At 49.6% G+C, this 13,690-nt stretch overlaps 1 pseudogene across 1 annotated transcript in view; it reads right to left on the reverse strand.

Moving 5' to 3' along the window:
* Nucleotides 1-5,841: 5,841 nt before the first annotated feature.
* The window catches only part of LOC146005829 (uncharacterized), a 51,065-nt pseudogene continuing 43,216 nt past the window's right edge, over nt 5,842-13,690 (reverse strand). Inside the window, exons 5-6 of the transcript XR_014444055.1 lie at nt 10,424-10,714; nt 5,842-6,415 (exon numbers count right to left, since the gene is read on the reverse strand). The product of XR_014444055.1 is annotated as an uncharacterized LOC146005829 (transcript). The remainder of the gene's footprint in view (nt 6,416-10,423; nt 10,715-13,690) is intronic.

Consider the following 13,690-nt stretch of genomic DNA (forward strand, 5'->3'; position numbering starts at 1 on the left):
CTGTGTGTGTGTCTCTGTATATCAGTGTGAGTGGGTGTGTAGCAGTCTGTGCGTTTCTCTGTATATCAGCAGGGGTGCCGAGAGGGAAGGGGGGGGGGGACAGGTACAGTTTACCCGGGCCCGAGCCTGTCAAGGGGGCCCTGGTTTGGACACACAGTTTTTTTTTTATTTGGTGGCGAGTGCGCCAGGTCTGAGAGCGCCAGAGACAGCTGTTCAGCGGCAGCTTTGGGAGTGCGGATGTGGGTGGACGGGGGCAGCAGCATCACAGAGGTCCTTCTGAGCGTCATTCCGCTCTCTGACTCCAGGGCCTGCTGAGCGCCAGCCATGTGACTTGGGAGTTTACCATGGCTCTGCGACAGAAGGATTCTTAGGGTAGGTAGTCCCTGGGTGCCAGGAGGAACTGGGTCAGAGAGAGGCCACCTCCCGTGGGAGTACCACCCACTCCGCAGAATCCTGCCCACCCCGCTCCCCACATTCGCATCCCGACGGCCACCAGCAGCAGCAGGTGCCAGTGCGATATCTCCAGCCCAGCAGTCCCAGACCTGGTTCCCCACCCATGTCCAGGTCACTGTTTTCCAAGGTGGAAGGTGGGTGGCTGGTTGCTCTGTGTCTGCTGCCTCCCTGCATGCTGCTGGGGCTGAGATCCACCTCTGGAAGTCAGCATGTAACCCCTGGCAGAGAATGTAACCCCTGGCAGAGAATATTAACCCCTGGCAGAGCAAGTAAATCCCATGGCAACGAGCATGTTGACCCCCTAATATGCAATGAGCATTACGGTGTGTGGAATAACATTTAATGGGCATTATGGCATGTGGCATAATATGTAATGATGTGTGACGTGTAATAGGCATTATGGTGTAAATATTTGTCCCTGTATCCACATTGGAAGCAGTGGCGTAACAACAGGTCCGCAGAGGGTGCGGGGAGCTCCGTCTGTGGGGGCCCCAGGAATTTGTTGTACCGGGGCCCAGGATTTCTCTTGGCGGCCCTGTATATCAGTGTGAGTGGGTGTGTAGCAGGCTGTGTGTGTGTGTCTCTGTATATCAGTGTGAGTGGGTGTGTAGCAGGCTGTGTGTGTCTCTATATATCCGTGTGAGTGGGTGTGTAACGGTCTGTGTGTCTCTGCATATCAGTTTGAGTGGGCGTGTAGCGGTCTGTTTGTGTGTGTCTCTGTATATCAGTGTGAGTGGGTGTGTAGCAGTCTGTGTGTGTCTGTATATCAATGTGAATGGTTGTGTAGCAGTCTGTGTGTCTCTGTATATCAGTGTGAATGGGTGTGTAGCAGTCTGTGTGTGTCTGTATATCAGTGTGAGTGGGTGTCTATCAGTCTGTGTGTGTCTCTGTATATCAGTGTTAGTGGGTGTGTAGCAGTCTGTGTGTGTCTGTGTATCAGTGTGAGTGGGTGTGTAGCAGGTTGTGTCTCTGTATATCAGTGTGAGTGGGTGTGTAGCAGGCTGTGTGTGTCTGTATATCAGTGTGAGTGTGTGTGTAGCAGTCTGTGCGTGTGTCTGTATATCAGTGTGAGTGGGTGTGTAGCAGTCTGTGTGTGTCTCTGTATATAAGTGTGAGTGGGTGTCTATCAGTCTGTGTGTGTCTCTGTATATCAGTGTGAGTGGGTGTGTAGCAGTCTGTGTGTCTCTGTATATCAGTGTGAGTGGGTGTGTAGCAGGCTGTGTGTGTCAGTATATATATATATATATATATATATATATTAGTGGTGGGCAACGATTAAAATTTTTAATCGCGATTAATCGCATGAAATTTTTGCGATTAACTGCGATTAATCGCACTGATAGGCACATAAGTGCCGCTTACCTAAAATCTCGTTGCCAGGGGTTCCATGCTCGTTGCCAGGTGGGATTACATGCTTGTTGCCAGGAGTTTACTTGCTTGTTGCCAGTGGGGGTTTTGTGCTCCATGCCAGGGGGGTGTGGTTACTTGCTCCATGCCAGGGGGAAGGTGGGTTCCTTGCTCATTGCCAGGGGGTGGTGGGTTACTTGCTCCATGCCAGGGGGGTGGTGGGTTACTTGCTCAATGCCAGAGGGGTGGTGGGTTACTTGCTCAATGCCAGGGGGGTGGTGGGTTACTTGCTCCATGCCAGAGGGGTGGTGGGTTACTTGCTCCATGCCAGAGGGGTGGTGGGTTCCTTGCTCGTTGCCAGGGGTTGCAGGGTCCACAGCGCTCCCGGAATCCGCACATCCGTGACAGACGCTAGAGGTAAAGGAGCACCTCTAGCGTCTGTCTCCTTCACAGCGGCGGCCATATTTGGAGGGGCGCAGGGTCTCCGTCAGCATGTGGACAGAGACTCTGCACCCCTGCGCTGCAGAACCGTTCGTTTCCCCGTGCCCGGCAGCCCCCATCTCCCGATCCCTGACACTGCAGCATCCCCAACCCGCCGCGCCCCCCCCCCCCCCCCCCGCATTAACGGCGATAATAAATTTAATCGCCGTTAATGTGCTGGCACGTTAACGCGATATTAACGCGTTAACGTGCCCAGCACTAATATATATATATATATATATATATATATATATGTGTGTGTGAGTGGGTGTGTAGCGGTCTGTCTGTGTCACTATATATATATATATATGTGTGAGTGGGTGTGTAGCAGGCTGTGTGTGTCTCTGTATATCAGTGTGAGTGTGTAGCAGTCTGTGTGTGTCTGTATATCAGTGTGAGTGGGTGTCTGTCAGTCAGTCTGTGTGTGTCTGTATATCAGTGTGAGTGGGTGTGTAATGGTCTGTGTGTGTCTCTGTATATCAGTGTGAGTGGGTGTGTAGCAGTCTGTGTGTGTCTCTGTATATCAGTGTGAGTGGGTGTGTAGCAGGCTGTGTGTGTGTCTCTGTATATCAGTATAAGTGGGTGTGTAGCTGTCTGTCTGTGTCACTATATATATCAGTGTGAGTGGGTGTGTAGCAGTCTGTGTGTGTCTCTGTATATCAGTATAAGTGGGTGTGTAGCGGTCTGTCTGTGTCACTATATATATCAGTGTGAGTGGGTGTGTAGCAGGCTGTGTGTGTGTCTCTGTATATCAGTGTGAGGGGGTGTGTAGCAGGCTGTGTGTGTCTCTGTATATCAGTGTCAGTGGGTGTGTAGCAGGCTGTGTGTGTCTCTGTATATCAGTGTTAGTGGGTGTGTAGCGGTCTGTGTGTCTTTGTAAATCAGTGTGAGTGGGTGTGTAGCAGGCTGTGTGTGTGTCTCTGTATATCAGTATGAGTGGGTGTGTAGCAGGCTGTGTGTGTCTCTGTATATCAGTGTCAGTGGGTGTGTAGCAGGCTGTGTGTGTCTCTGTATATCAGTGTTAGTGGGTGTGTAGCGGTCTGTGTGTCTCTGTATATCAGTGTGAGTGGGTGTGTAGCAGTCTGTGCGTGTCACTGTATATCAGTGTGAGTGGGTGTGTAGCAGTCTGTGTGTGTCTGTATATCAGTGTGAGTGGGTGTGTAGCAGGTTGTGTGTCACTATGGGCCAGATGTACTAAGCTTGAAAAGTGATAAAATGGAGAGTGATAAACCACCAGCCAATCAGCACCTACCTGTCATGTCACAGGCTGTGTTTGAAAAATGACAGGTAGGAGGTGATTGGTTGGTGGTTTATCACTCTCCATTTTATCACTTTTCAGGGCTTAGTACATCTCGACCTATATATGTGTGAGTGGTTGTGTAGCAGTCTGTGTGTGTCTCTGTATATCAGTGTGAGTGGGTGTGTAGCAGTCTGTGTGTGTCTCTGTATATCAGTGTGAGTGGGTGTGTAGCAGTCTGTGTGTGTCTCTGTATATCAGTGTGAGTGGGTGTGTAGCAGGCTGTGTATATCTCTGTATATCAGTGTGAGTGGGTGTGTAGCATTCTGTGTGTGTCTGTATATCAGTGTGAGTGTGTGTGTAGCAGGCTGTGTGTGTGTCTGTATATCAGTGTGAGTGGGTGTGTAGCAGGCTGTGTGTATGTCTCTGTATATCAGTGTGAGTGGGTGTGTAGCAGTCTGTGTGTGTCTCTGTATATCAATGTGAGTGGGTGTGTAGCAGGCTGTGTCTCTGTATATCAGTGTGAGTGGGTGTGTAGCAGTCTGTGTGTGTCTCTGTATATCAGTGTGAGTGGGTGTGTAGCAGGCTGTGTATTTCTCTGTATATCAGTGTGAGTGGGTGTGTAGCAGTCTGTGTGTGTCTGTATATCAGTGTGAGTGTGTGTGTAGCAGGCTGTGTGTGTCTCTGTATATCAGTGTGAGTGGGTGTGTAGCAGTCTGTGTGTGTCTCTGTATATCAGTGTGAGTGGGTGTGTAGCAGGCTGTGTGTGTCTCTGTATATCAATGTGAGTGGGTGTGTAGCAGGCTGTGTCTCTGTATATCAGTGTGAGTGGGTGTGTAGCAGTCTGTGTGTGTCTCTGTATATCAGTGTGAGTGGGTGTGTAGCAGGCTGTGTATTTCTCTGTATATCAGTGTGAGTGGGTGTGTAGCAGTCTGTGTGTGTCTGTATATCAGTGTGAGTGTGTGTGTAGCAGGCTGTGCGTGTCTCTGTATATCAGTGTGAGTGGGTGTGTAGCAGTCTGTGTGTGTCTGTATATCAGTGTGAGTGTGTGTGTAGCAGGCTGTGTGTGTCTCTGTATATCAGTGTGAGTGGGTGTGTAGCAGTCTGTGTGTGTCTGTATATCAGTGTGAGTGGGTGTGTAGCAGTCTGTGTGTCTCTGTATAGTCTGTGTGTCTCTGTATATCAGTGTGAGTGGGTGTGTAGCAGTCTGTGTCTCTGTATATCAGTGTGAGTGGGTGTGTAGCAGTCTGTGTCTCTATATATCAGTGTGAGTGTGTGTGTAGCAGGCTGTGTATTTCTCTGTATATCAGTGTGAGTGGGTGTGTAGCAGTCTGTGTGTGTCTGTATATCAGTGTGAGTGGGTGTGTAGCAGTCTGTGTGTCTCTGTATATCAGTGTGAGTGGGTGTGTAGCAGTCTGTGTCTCTGTATATCAGTGTGAGTGGGTGTGTAGCAGTCTGTGTGTGTCTGTATATCAGTGTGAGTGGGTGTGTAGCAGTCTGTGTGTCTCTGTATATCAGTGTGAGTGGGTGTGTAGCAGTCTGTGTCTCTGTATATCAGTGTGAGTGGGTGTGTAGCAGTCTGTGTCTCTATATATCAGTGTGAGTGTGTGTGTAGCAGGCTGTGTATTTCTCTGTATATCAGTGTGAGTGGGTGTGTAGCAGGCTGTGTGTGTCTCTGTATATCAGTGTGAGTGGGTGTGTAGCAGTCTGTGTGTCTCTGTATATCAGTGTGAGTGGGTGTGTAGCAGTCTGTGTGTGGGTGTTCCCATATACGCATTCCCCAGCTTGCCCCCCCCCCGCCCGCACTGTTGTGTGCGAGTGCCCGGTGAAAAATCTATATACGCCATGGCTGCTTGTGCACATAAATGACCCCCGTTACCACCGATGAAATCAGAACAATCCCCACTGTGTATTGTATGTGATGTCTCTATAGTATATGTAAACCACCTGCTGGTAATGGCATGGTGACTTATGGACTGTATATAATCACTGGGGCTGGTGTGGGAAGCACTGCCATATAGGTATACGGGTCATTGCCGATGTCCTGTCTATGGGGCACGTTATGGGGGTACACGGATCCATTTCCGTCTGATCTGGTTTATAAATACAAGTCATGAAGAAGCGACACAGTTTGTGTGGTGATGATTAGTGCGGTTTATTCAGCATTTAGAGAATTGTTACACATTCAGGCGAAAGCTGCTGTAATTACAGTGTGACAAGACTATCGCAGGATAATACCAACGGCGAATGACACCAATTAGCCGAACACCAGAATGAAAAGATTCCAATCAACGATAACTTCAGCCATATCTACCTTCCTAATTCAGTCCTCTCCTCTGTCCCTCCTCTGGCTTTAGCATCAGTGCATTTGCCCTTGGATAGGACACAGATCTGCTCTGCTCTCTGCACTGACTATACAGGAAACAGATGTGTGCTATGCCCCAACCAGGGAAGTAAAATATCTTATATAATAAAAGGCTCCTCACCTCTGTGGGGGGAATTAAATCAGTTTGCTCACGCAGAAAATCAAGCACATATAAAATCTCATATAACAACAAGACTCAAAAGCATAAAATGAATGCGTGTAAAATAAAAGCAATGTAATTAGTAAAAGTTGCAGGCGGGCGTGTAAAGGCCAATTGCAGTTACTGTGGGTAGGAAACCTCTGGAAAGATTTCAAGTTCTCTGGAATATTTTCTTTAATGTATAATATCCCCTGTGGCCGGGATATTAGGGAGTCATCGTTCCCCGGCCTATTGACAACCTTCATACGCTCTGACCTCACACACTGTCAGATATTCTCTTCTCCCAGGGATAATGACGCTCAGAAACCGACCACGCATCCCCCTGCACTGGAAACTCAGATGGAGATTTGACACGTCGGTGACGATACCACATCTGGGGGGGGGAAAGAGCAGAGGAATATAATTATTACACAAAAAGACTCCATTACACACTGGGCCTGTAGTGATCGTCCAACAGCGTTGGACATTAGGCCAGATTCTCTAAGCTTCATAAGTGATAAAATGGAGAGTGATAAACAGCCAGCCAATCAGCTCCTACCTGACATGTCACAGACTGTGTTTGAAAAATGTCAGACAGGAGCTGATTGGCTGGCTGTTTATCACTCTCCATTTTATCACTTTTGAAGCTTAGAGAATCTGGCCCCTTTTGTGCTTGCCTAATCCGTCTTTTCATGCCCCCAGTTCCTTCTGGGAATCGATACCTTGCGCAATGCGTCACACGGGTGGGACGGTGGGATATTGCCCCAAAAACGATTAGTTTGAAGGACCACCCTTCTTTACTATTTTTCTGGGACTGTATATGGGCGTGAGACTCTCTCACTCCTCGTCCTATACTTTACAGCAAGACGAGTGAGCAGCAGTCCTACGCACCACAGAAATCCCCACTTCATGCAGAAAGTTTTAGAAAGAATTGTCTTTGAAATCAATGCACAATACCCTATATGACCAATGGTAAATCCGTATAACTACTGCGTGAGTAAATATAAGGAGCACCGATGGGAAATCGGGTATAAGGAAATATGGTGGTCATTTTTTTATATTTTTTCACAATTTTTCATAATTTTCCAAGAACTTGTCTTATAATTGTGTTTTTTTCTATAACTTGACCGGCTAAAATAACAACTATATTCGCGAATCTAAGGCATGCCCATGTGAAATTTTCTTTTCTTTTTTTTCGTGTGGGGACCAATATTTATACACTAGGTGATTCATCGCGCCCTACGGGCGCTCTTCACACCGTCGTAAGGGGCTGCGCCCCCTTAATTTGTGAACGTTTGTATATGAGAAATATGGTTAGAATTGTATGAAAGATGCCCTGTATTGCAACTTAGGTGTCCGCGAATCGCGGGAGGGGGGGTCGCGGAGGGTGCCGCGAATTGCAGGAGGGGGGGTCGCGGGGGGTGCCGCGAATTGCAGGAGGGGGGGTTGTGGGGGGGTGGATGCTGCGAATCGCGGGAGGGGAGGGATTGCAGAGAATCGCGGGAGGGGGGTTACGGGGGCGGGGGTTGCGGCGAATCATGGTAGGGGGGGTCGCGGGGGGTGTGCCGTGAATCACGGGAGGGGGGGTCATTGGGTTGGGGTGCCGAGAATCGCGGGGGGGTGTGTGTGTGCCGTGAATCGCGGGAGTGGGGGTTTCGGGGGGGGGTGGGGGGGGTGTGACGCGAATCGCCACAAGAAAAAATCAACACAGAAAGGTCAACACATGTAAATGTTGACATAAGTGTGGCACTTCATTGGTGTCCATGTCGACACATGAGAATGAATATGAAAACATTCAAAAAATGAAAAAAAAACTTCAAAAACTCATGTCAACCTTTTTCATTGTCGACCATAGCCATGTCAGTGTTTTCCATGTGCAATTTAATTCTGGAGCTGCCGAGAATCGCGGGGGGGTGCCGCGAATTGCAGGAGGGGGGGTTGCGGGGGTGGGTGCCGCGAATCGCGGGAGGGGGGGTTACGGGGCGGGGGTTGCGGCGAATCATGGGAGGGGGGGTCGCGGGGGTGTGCCGTGAATCACGGGAGGGGGGGTCACGGGGTGGGGTGCCGAGAATCGCGGGGGAGGTGTGTGTGTGTGTGCCGTGAATCGCGGGAGTGGGGGTTGTGGGGGGGGGGGGGTGTGACGCAAATCGCCACAAGAAAAAATCAACACAGAAAGGTCAACACATGTAAATGTTGACATAAGTGTGGCACTTCATTGGTGTCCATGTCGACACATGAGAATGAATATGAAAATATTCAAAAATGAAAAAAAAAACTTCAAAAACTCATGTCAACCTTTTTCATTGTCGACCATAGCCATGTCAGTGTTTTCCATGTGCAATTTAATTCTGGAGCTGCCGCGAATCACGGGGGTGCCGCGAATTGCGGGAGGGGGGTCGCGGGATTGGGTGCCGCGAATCGCGGGAGGGCGGGGTTCACAGGGTTCCGGTGGGGGGTTGCCGCGAATTGCGGGAGGTGGGGGGTCACGGGGGGTGCCGCGAATCGCGGGAGGGGGGGTTGCGGAGGGGTGTGACGCGAATCGCCACAAGAAAAATCAACACAGAAAAGTCAACACATGTAAATGTTGACATAAGTGTGCCACTTCATTGGTGTCCATGTTGACACATGACAATGAATATGAAAACATTCAAAAAAATGAAATAAATCTTCAAAAACTCATGTCACCTTTTTCATTGTCGACCATAGCCGTGCCAGTGTTTTGCATGTGCCATTTAATCCTGGGGCTGCCGCGAATCGCGGGGGTGCCGCGATTGCGGGAGGGGGGGTTGCGGGGGGTGGGTGCCGCGAATCGCGGGAGAGCGGGGTTCATGGGGGTTCCGGTGGGGGGTTGCCGCGAATTGCGGGAGGGGGAGGGGGTCGCGGGGGGGTGCCGGGGTGCCGCGAATCGCTGGAGGGGGGGTTGCGGGGGTGTGACGCGAATCGCCACAAGAAAAAAATCAACACAGAAAGGTCAACACATGTAAATGTTGACATAAGTGTGGCACTTCATTGGTGTCCATGTCGACACATGAGAATGAATATGAAAATATTCAAAAAATGACAAAAAAACTTCAAAACTCATGTCAACCTTTTTCATTGTCGACCATAGCCATGTCAGTGTTTTCCATGTGCAATTTAATTCTGGAGCTGCCGCGAATCACGGGGGGTGCCGCGAATTGCGGGAGGGGGGTCGCGGGGGTGGGTGCCGTGAATCGCGGAGGGCGGGGTTCACAGGGGTTCCGGTGGGGGGTTGCCGCGAATTGCGGGAGGTGGGGGTCACGGGGGGTGCCGCGAATCGCGGGAGGGGGGTTGCGGGGGGGGTGTGACGCGAATCGCCACAAGAAAAAATCAACACAGAAAGGTCAACACATGTAAATGTTGACATAAGTGTGCCACTTCATTGGTGTCCATGTCGACACATGACAATGAATATGAAAAAATTAAAAAAATTAAAAATAAATCTTCAAAAACTCATGTAACCTTTTTCATTGTCGACCATATCCATGTCAGTGTTTTGCATGTGCCATTAATCCTGGGCTGCTGCGAATTGCGGGGGGGGGGGGTGCCGCGAATCGCGGGAGGGGGGTCGCAGGGGGGGGTGCCGCCAATCGTGCAAGGGGGTCGCGGGGGGGTTCTTTTTGCCGCAAATCGCGGGAGGGAGGTCGCGGGGGGGGGTGTTTTTTTCGCGAATCGGGGGGGGGGGTCACGGGGGAGGGTTTGCCGCGATTCGCGGGAAGGGGGGGTCGCGGGGTGGTGGTTATGCCGCGAATTGCGGGAGGGGTGTCGTGGGGGGGTTCTTTTTGCAGCGAATCGCGGAGGGGGGGTCGCGGGGGTGTTTTTGCTGCGAATCGCGGTAGGGGGGGTCGCGGGGGTGCGGGTGGTTTTGCCGCGAATCGCGGGAGGGGGGGGGCGCACGGGGGGGAGGTTTTGCCGCAAATCGCGGGAGGGGGGCGCTCACCTGGTGGCTGTGGAGTAGCAGTGCTGGGCAACATGGAAGGCAGTGGGTGTCTGGCACTGTCTGTGGGCTCACTGGGCTGGTTCTCTGTCACATACCTCCCAACATGACCCTCTCCAGGAGGGACACAATGCTCTGTTTCTAGACTTCCCCTTAATGTATGATTGCCATCACCTGTTTTAAACAGGTTAATTTCTCAGAAAGGTGTTCAGCACAGATGAAGGCAATCACACATTAGAGGAAAGTCCAGGAACAGAGCGTTATAGACACAGACACCCACTTTGAGTGACAGATGTAGCCAAATATATAGGAGATAATAAATACAATTAATAAAAAGTTTTAACTGCGATAGGGCACACTGGTTCAAGGGGTCTAGCGTGCACCCGCCCAAGTTTCTTTTTTTCTTGTTTTAGTGTGATTAAGGCTTTTGCAAAAGTAGGGACTCACACAGGGTTGTTATTGTGCCTGTCTTCTCCAATCCGAATCTGTGCCCCAACAGGCGCTCTGCACAGCAGTCCCCTCTGTTTATGATCTCCACCGTGGTTATGCGATAACTCTTCTCCAGGTCCACCATCCACCAGGGTTCATAATCGTTATTAGTGTGAGTGCAGGGGTACGCGAGGCAATTTGTGTCAGCAATGCCGTCAACACCACGGTCCGAGATATATGTTTTGTCATACTGTTCCGGCTGTAGGTTGGAACTCTGACACGTCCTCTTGTTCCTCGCTAAATTAATACCTGAAATTAGAAATAGGTTATGTTTTAATTAAGTACCATGTTGGCGTACTGTGTCCGACATTACACTGCCGACAGCGTCAGTGGCGTAAGTTCGTTCCAGTTGCCCAGAGGCAAGATATATATTGGTGCCCCTCCTCCCCCACACACACACAACCCTATATAACCTTATATAAAATATATTTTTCTGTTCAGAAATATAGATAGAGAACACATATATATTTCAGAGCTCAGCAATAGAAGCAATTTCCTTGGCTTTTAAATAACTGATTTAAACTTCCAGGTGGAGGAGAGGTGCCCCCTTGGGAGCAGGAGCCCGGCGGCAGATGACTCCATTGTCTCCCAGAGTTCTGCCTCTGGACAGCGTCATTGTCAACACTGTGAATCGGAAGATCATCCAGAACCCTTATTACATAAATGTATTTATATTACTTGACTATTTTCAAAGAAACTTTACAGTAATAGAAGATAAAATCACTTAGCAATTTCAAAGTCTACCACTAGATGGCAGGTTAGACTCACAATTGACAAATCATCTATATATACTGTATGGGCCAAATGTAATAGGGTGAGAGTTTCAGAAAGTGAGAGATTTTGGAAGAGCTTCCCCCTTTTTTTTAAAGCAGCAATCAATAACACTGCAAAACCAGGTTGTTTTTGCCATGTAATTGATTGCTGCTTTAAAAAACATGGGAAAACTCTCCCAAAATCTCTCTTTTTTTGAAACTCTCACCCTATTACATTTGGCCCTATATGTCTAGTGTCCATGAGTCTCCGAAACACTGACATCTGCTGGTAGAGAGTGAAACTACATCTCTTTCTTGCTGACACCTGTACAAACACAGAGGTGGGGACGGATACAGAGGGGGGTGAAGGGGGCGATCGCCCCCCCTAGGCTTCTGCCGCACATATTTTGCTGCACAGATCAGCAGGGAGTTGAGGAAGAGCAGAAACAGCCCGGGGCCCGCTGGGGGCCCAATCACCAGGACCTGCAGGCTGGGGAGACTGGCCCGGCAGGCTGAGACACAGCAGCTTCGGGATGAGGATCCGGGAAGAAGCAGGACCGGGAATTGGGTGGGTACAGCAGCTGCACAACACACCTCCCAACTTTTGGTGCAGCCGGGCACCAAAATTAGGGGGCGTGGCCTCACGGCAATGTGCGCTGTGGGGGCCCTGTGGGGGCATGACTAGCAGCTCTGCAAGCTGCTGGCCAGCCCCCAGCCCCTCTGCTTGCGGGAATAGATGCTGTGATGCGCACAGTGTCTGTTCACTGGGTGACAGGGGGGACTCCCAACTGACCGCTCCCCCCCTCCCACAACGGGACACTGCCAGCCGCGGGAGTAACGCGGGAACGTCCCCAAAAACCGGGACGTTCCAACTAGAGCTGTGCAGACTCGGATTTCAGAGATCCAAGCCCCCACGGACGTCATCATTCCGAGACCGATTCCGAGCAGCGCTCGGAGATTCCCGCCTGACTCGGGTCCGTCCGCGTGATTAGAACGTCATCTCCCCGCGCCGGATTTAGCGAGGCTTTATAAGCGGCTGCCGCACCCGCCATCTTCACTCCAGTCAAGTAGTGGGTTGGGAGAGGGTGTGTTGGTGCTGCTGCTGGGGCTTAAACTTGAGCTTGAGTGCAATATTTTGCAATCGCTGGTGCTGTCTCTCAGTGCTGCTGTGTGGTCTAACTGTGTACTTGTAGTACTACTGTCTCCTCTGTGCAGTCTACCTCTGGTGTGCTGTGCTGTAATTAATTATTTTATTCGCTGGGACTGTCTCCCTCAGTGCTGCTGTGTACTCTGTTCTCCTCTCTGCTTAGGAGAACAGTCTAATGGTGCCCACACACACACCAATGCCGGCGGTGGGATGCTGTACGATGGGGTGCGCGCTCCCGCGGCACCTCATCGCACAGTACAAAAAGTATGTTCTGCACATACTTTTTGTACTAGCTTTTTCTAGCATAGCATCGCATCGCATGCACATCGTATGCACAAGGCATACGATGCGATGCTATGTGTGCTAGTTAAGCCCACAACGCACGCCGGAATCGGTGCGTGTGTGGGCACCTTAACTGTGTACCTGTAGTACTACTGTCTCCTCTGTGCTGGGGCCTACCTCTGGTGCTGTGCTGTGCCATTTATTATATATTAATAATTAATTAATTATATTAAATAAATATATATATATATATATATATATATATAGTCCACTGGTTCTGCCTGCACTGAATCTGCCAGTATTATTTAGTTACGCAGTCCACTGTTGCCACTGACAGTGCTACTGCCTACCTAGTGTACCTACCTAGTACATACTAGGCTGCTACAGGTATATCTAATTTAATTCAAAAATAATACTTGTGCTGTGTGGGACTGTAAAAAATAATTACATGCTGCTGGTGCACTGACGTGTGCCACTGAGTGCCACTGCCAAGCAGTACCTAATAATTAATTATTATAAATTCTGCTGGTGCACAATAGTAGTATTGCTGACATATCTACCTGTCTTGTGCCTAGTAGTACTGTCTTATCTACCTGTCTTGTGCCTAGTACTGCCATATCTACCGTCTGGTCTGGGGCTCACTGCCTAATACTGCCGTATCTACCGTCTGGTCTGGGGCTCACTGCCTAATAAATACTGCCGTATATCTACCTGTGTGGTCTGGGTCTCACTGCCTAATAAATACTGCCGAAAGCAAAAAGATGTGGATAGGCAGTAATAGCGCTCAGTGTTATCTATGTGGCAGGGTGTTTGGAAGCCACTGCAGGTGATACAAAACCAAATTGAAGCTTTGTAGCCAGTATCATAAGGATGACCCAAATCCAATCGGTCCACTGATTGTGGTAACTGCTCCCCTATTATACATACAGGGGAGACAGAATAATAGGCAACATGGTGCAGGTCAATACAATAAAAAAAGCTTTAATCTATAAAATGCACTTACAATAAAGTGACTTTACCAAAGTCACTTTATTGTAAGTGCAT

Source organism: Crinia signifera, chromosome 5 (genome assembly GCF_055691185.1).
Source record: "Crinia signifera chromosome 5, ASM5569118v1, whole genome shotgun sequence".
Lineage (NCBI taxonomy): Eukaryota > Metazoa > Chordata > Amphibia > Anura > Myobatrachidae > Crinia > Crinia signifera.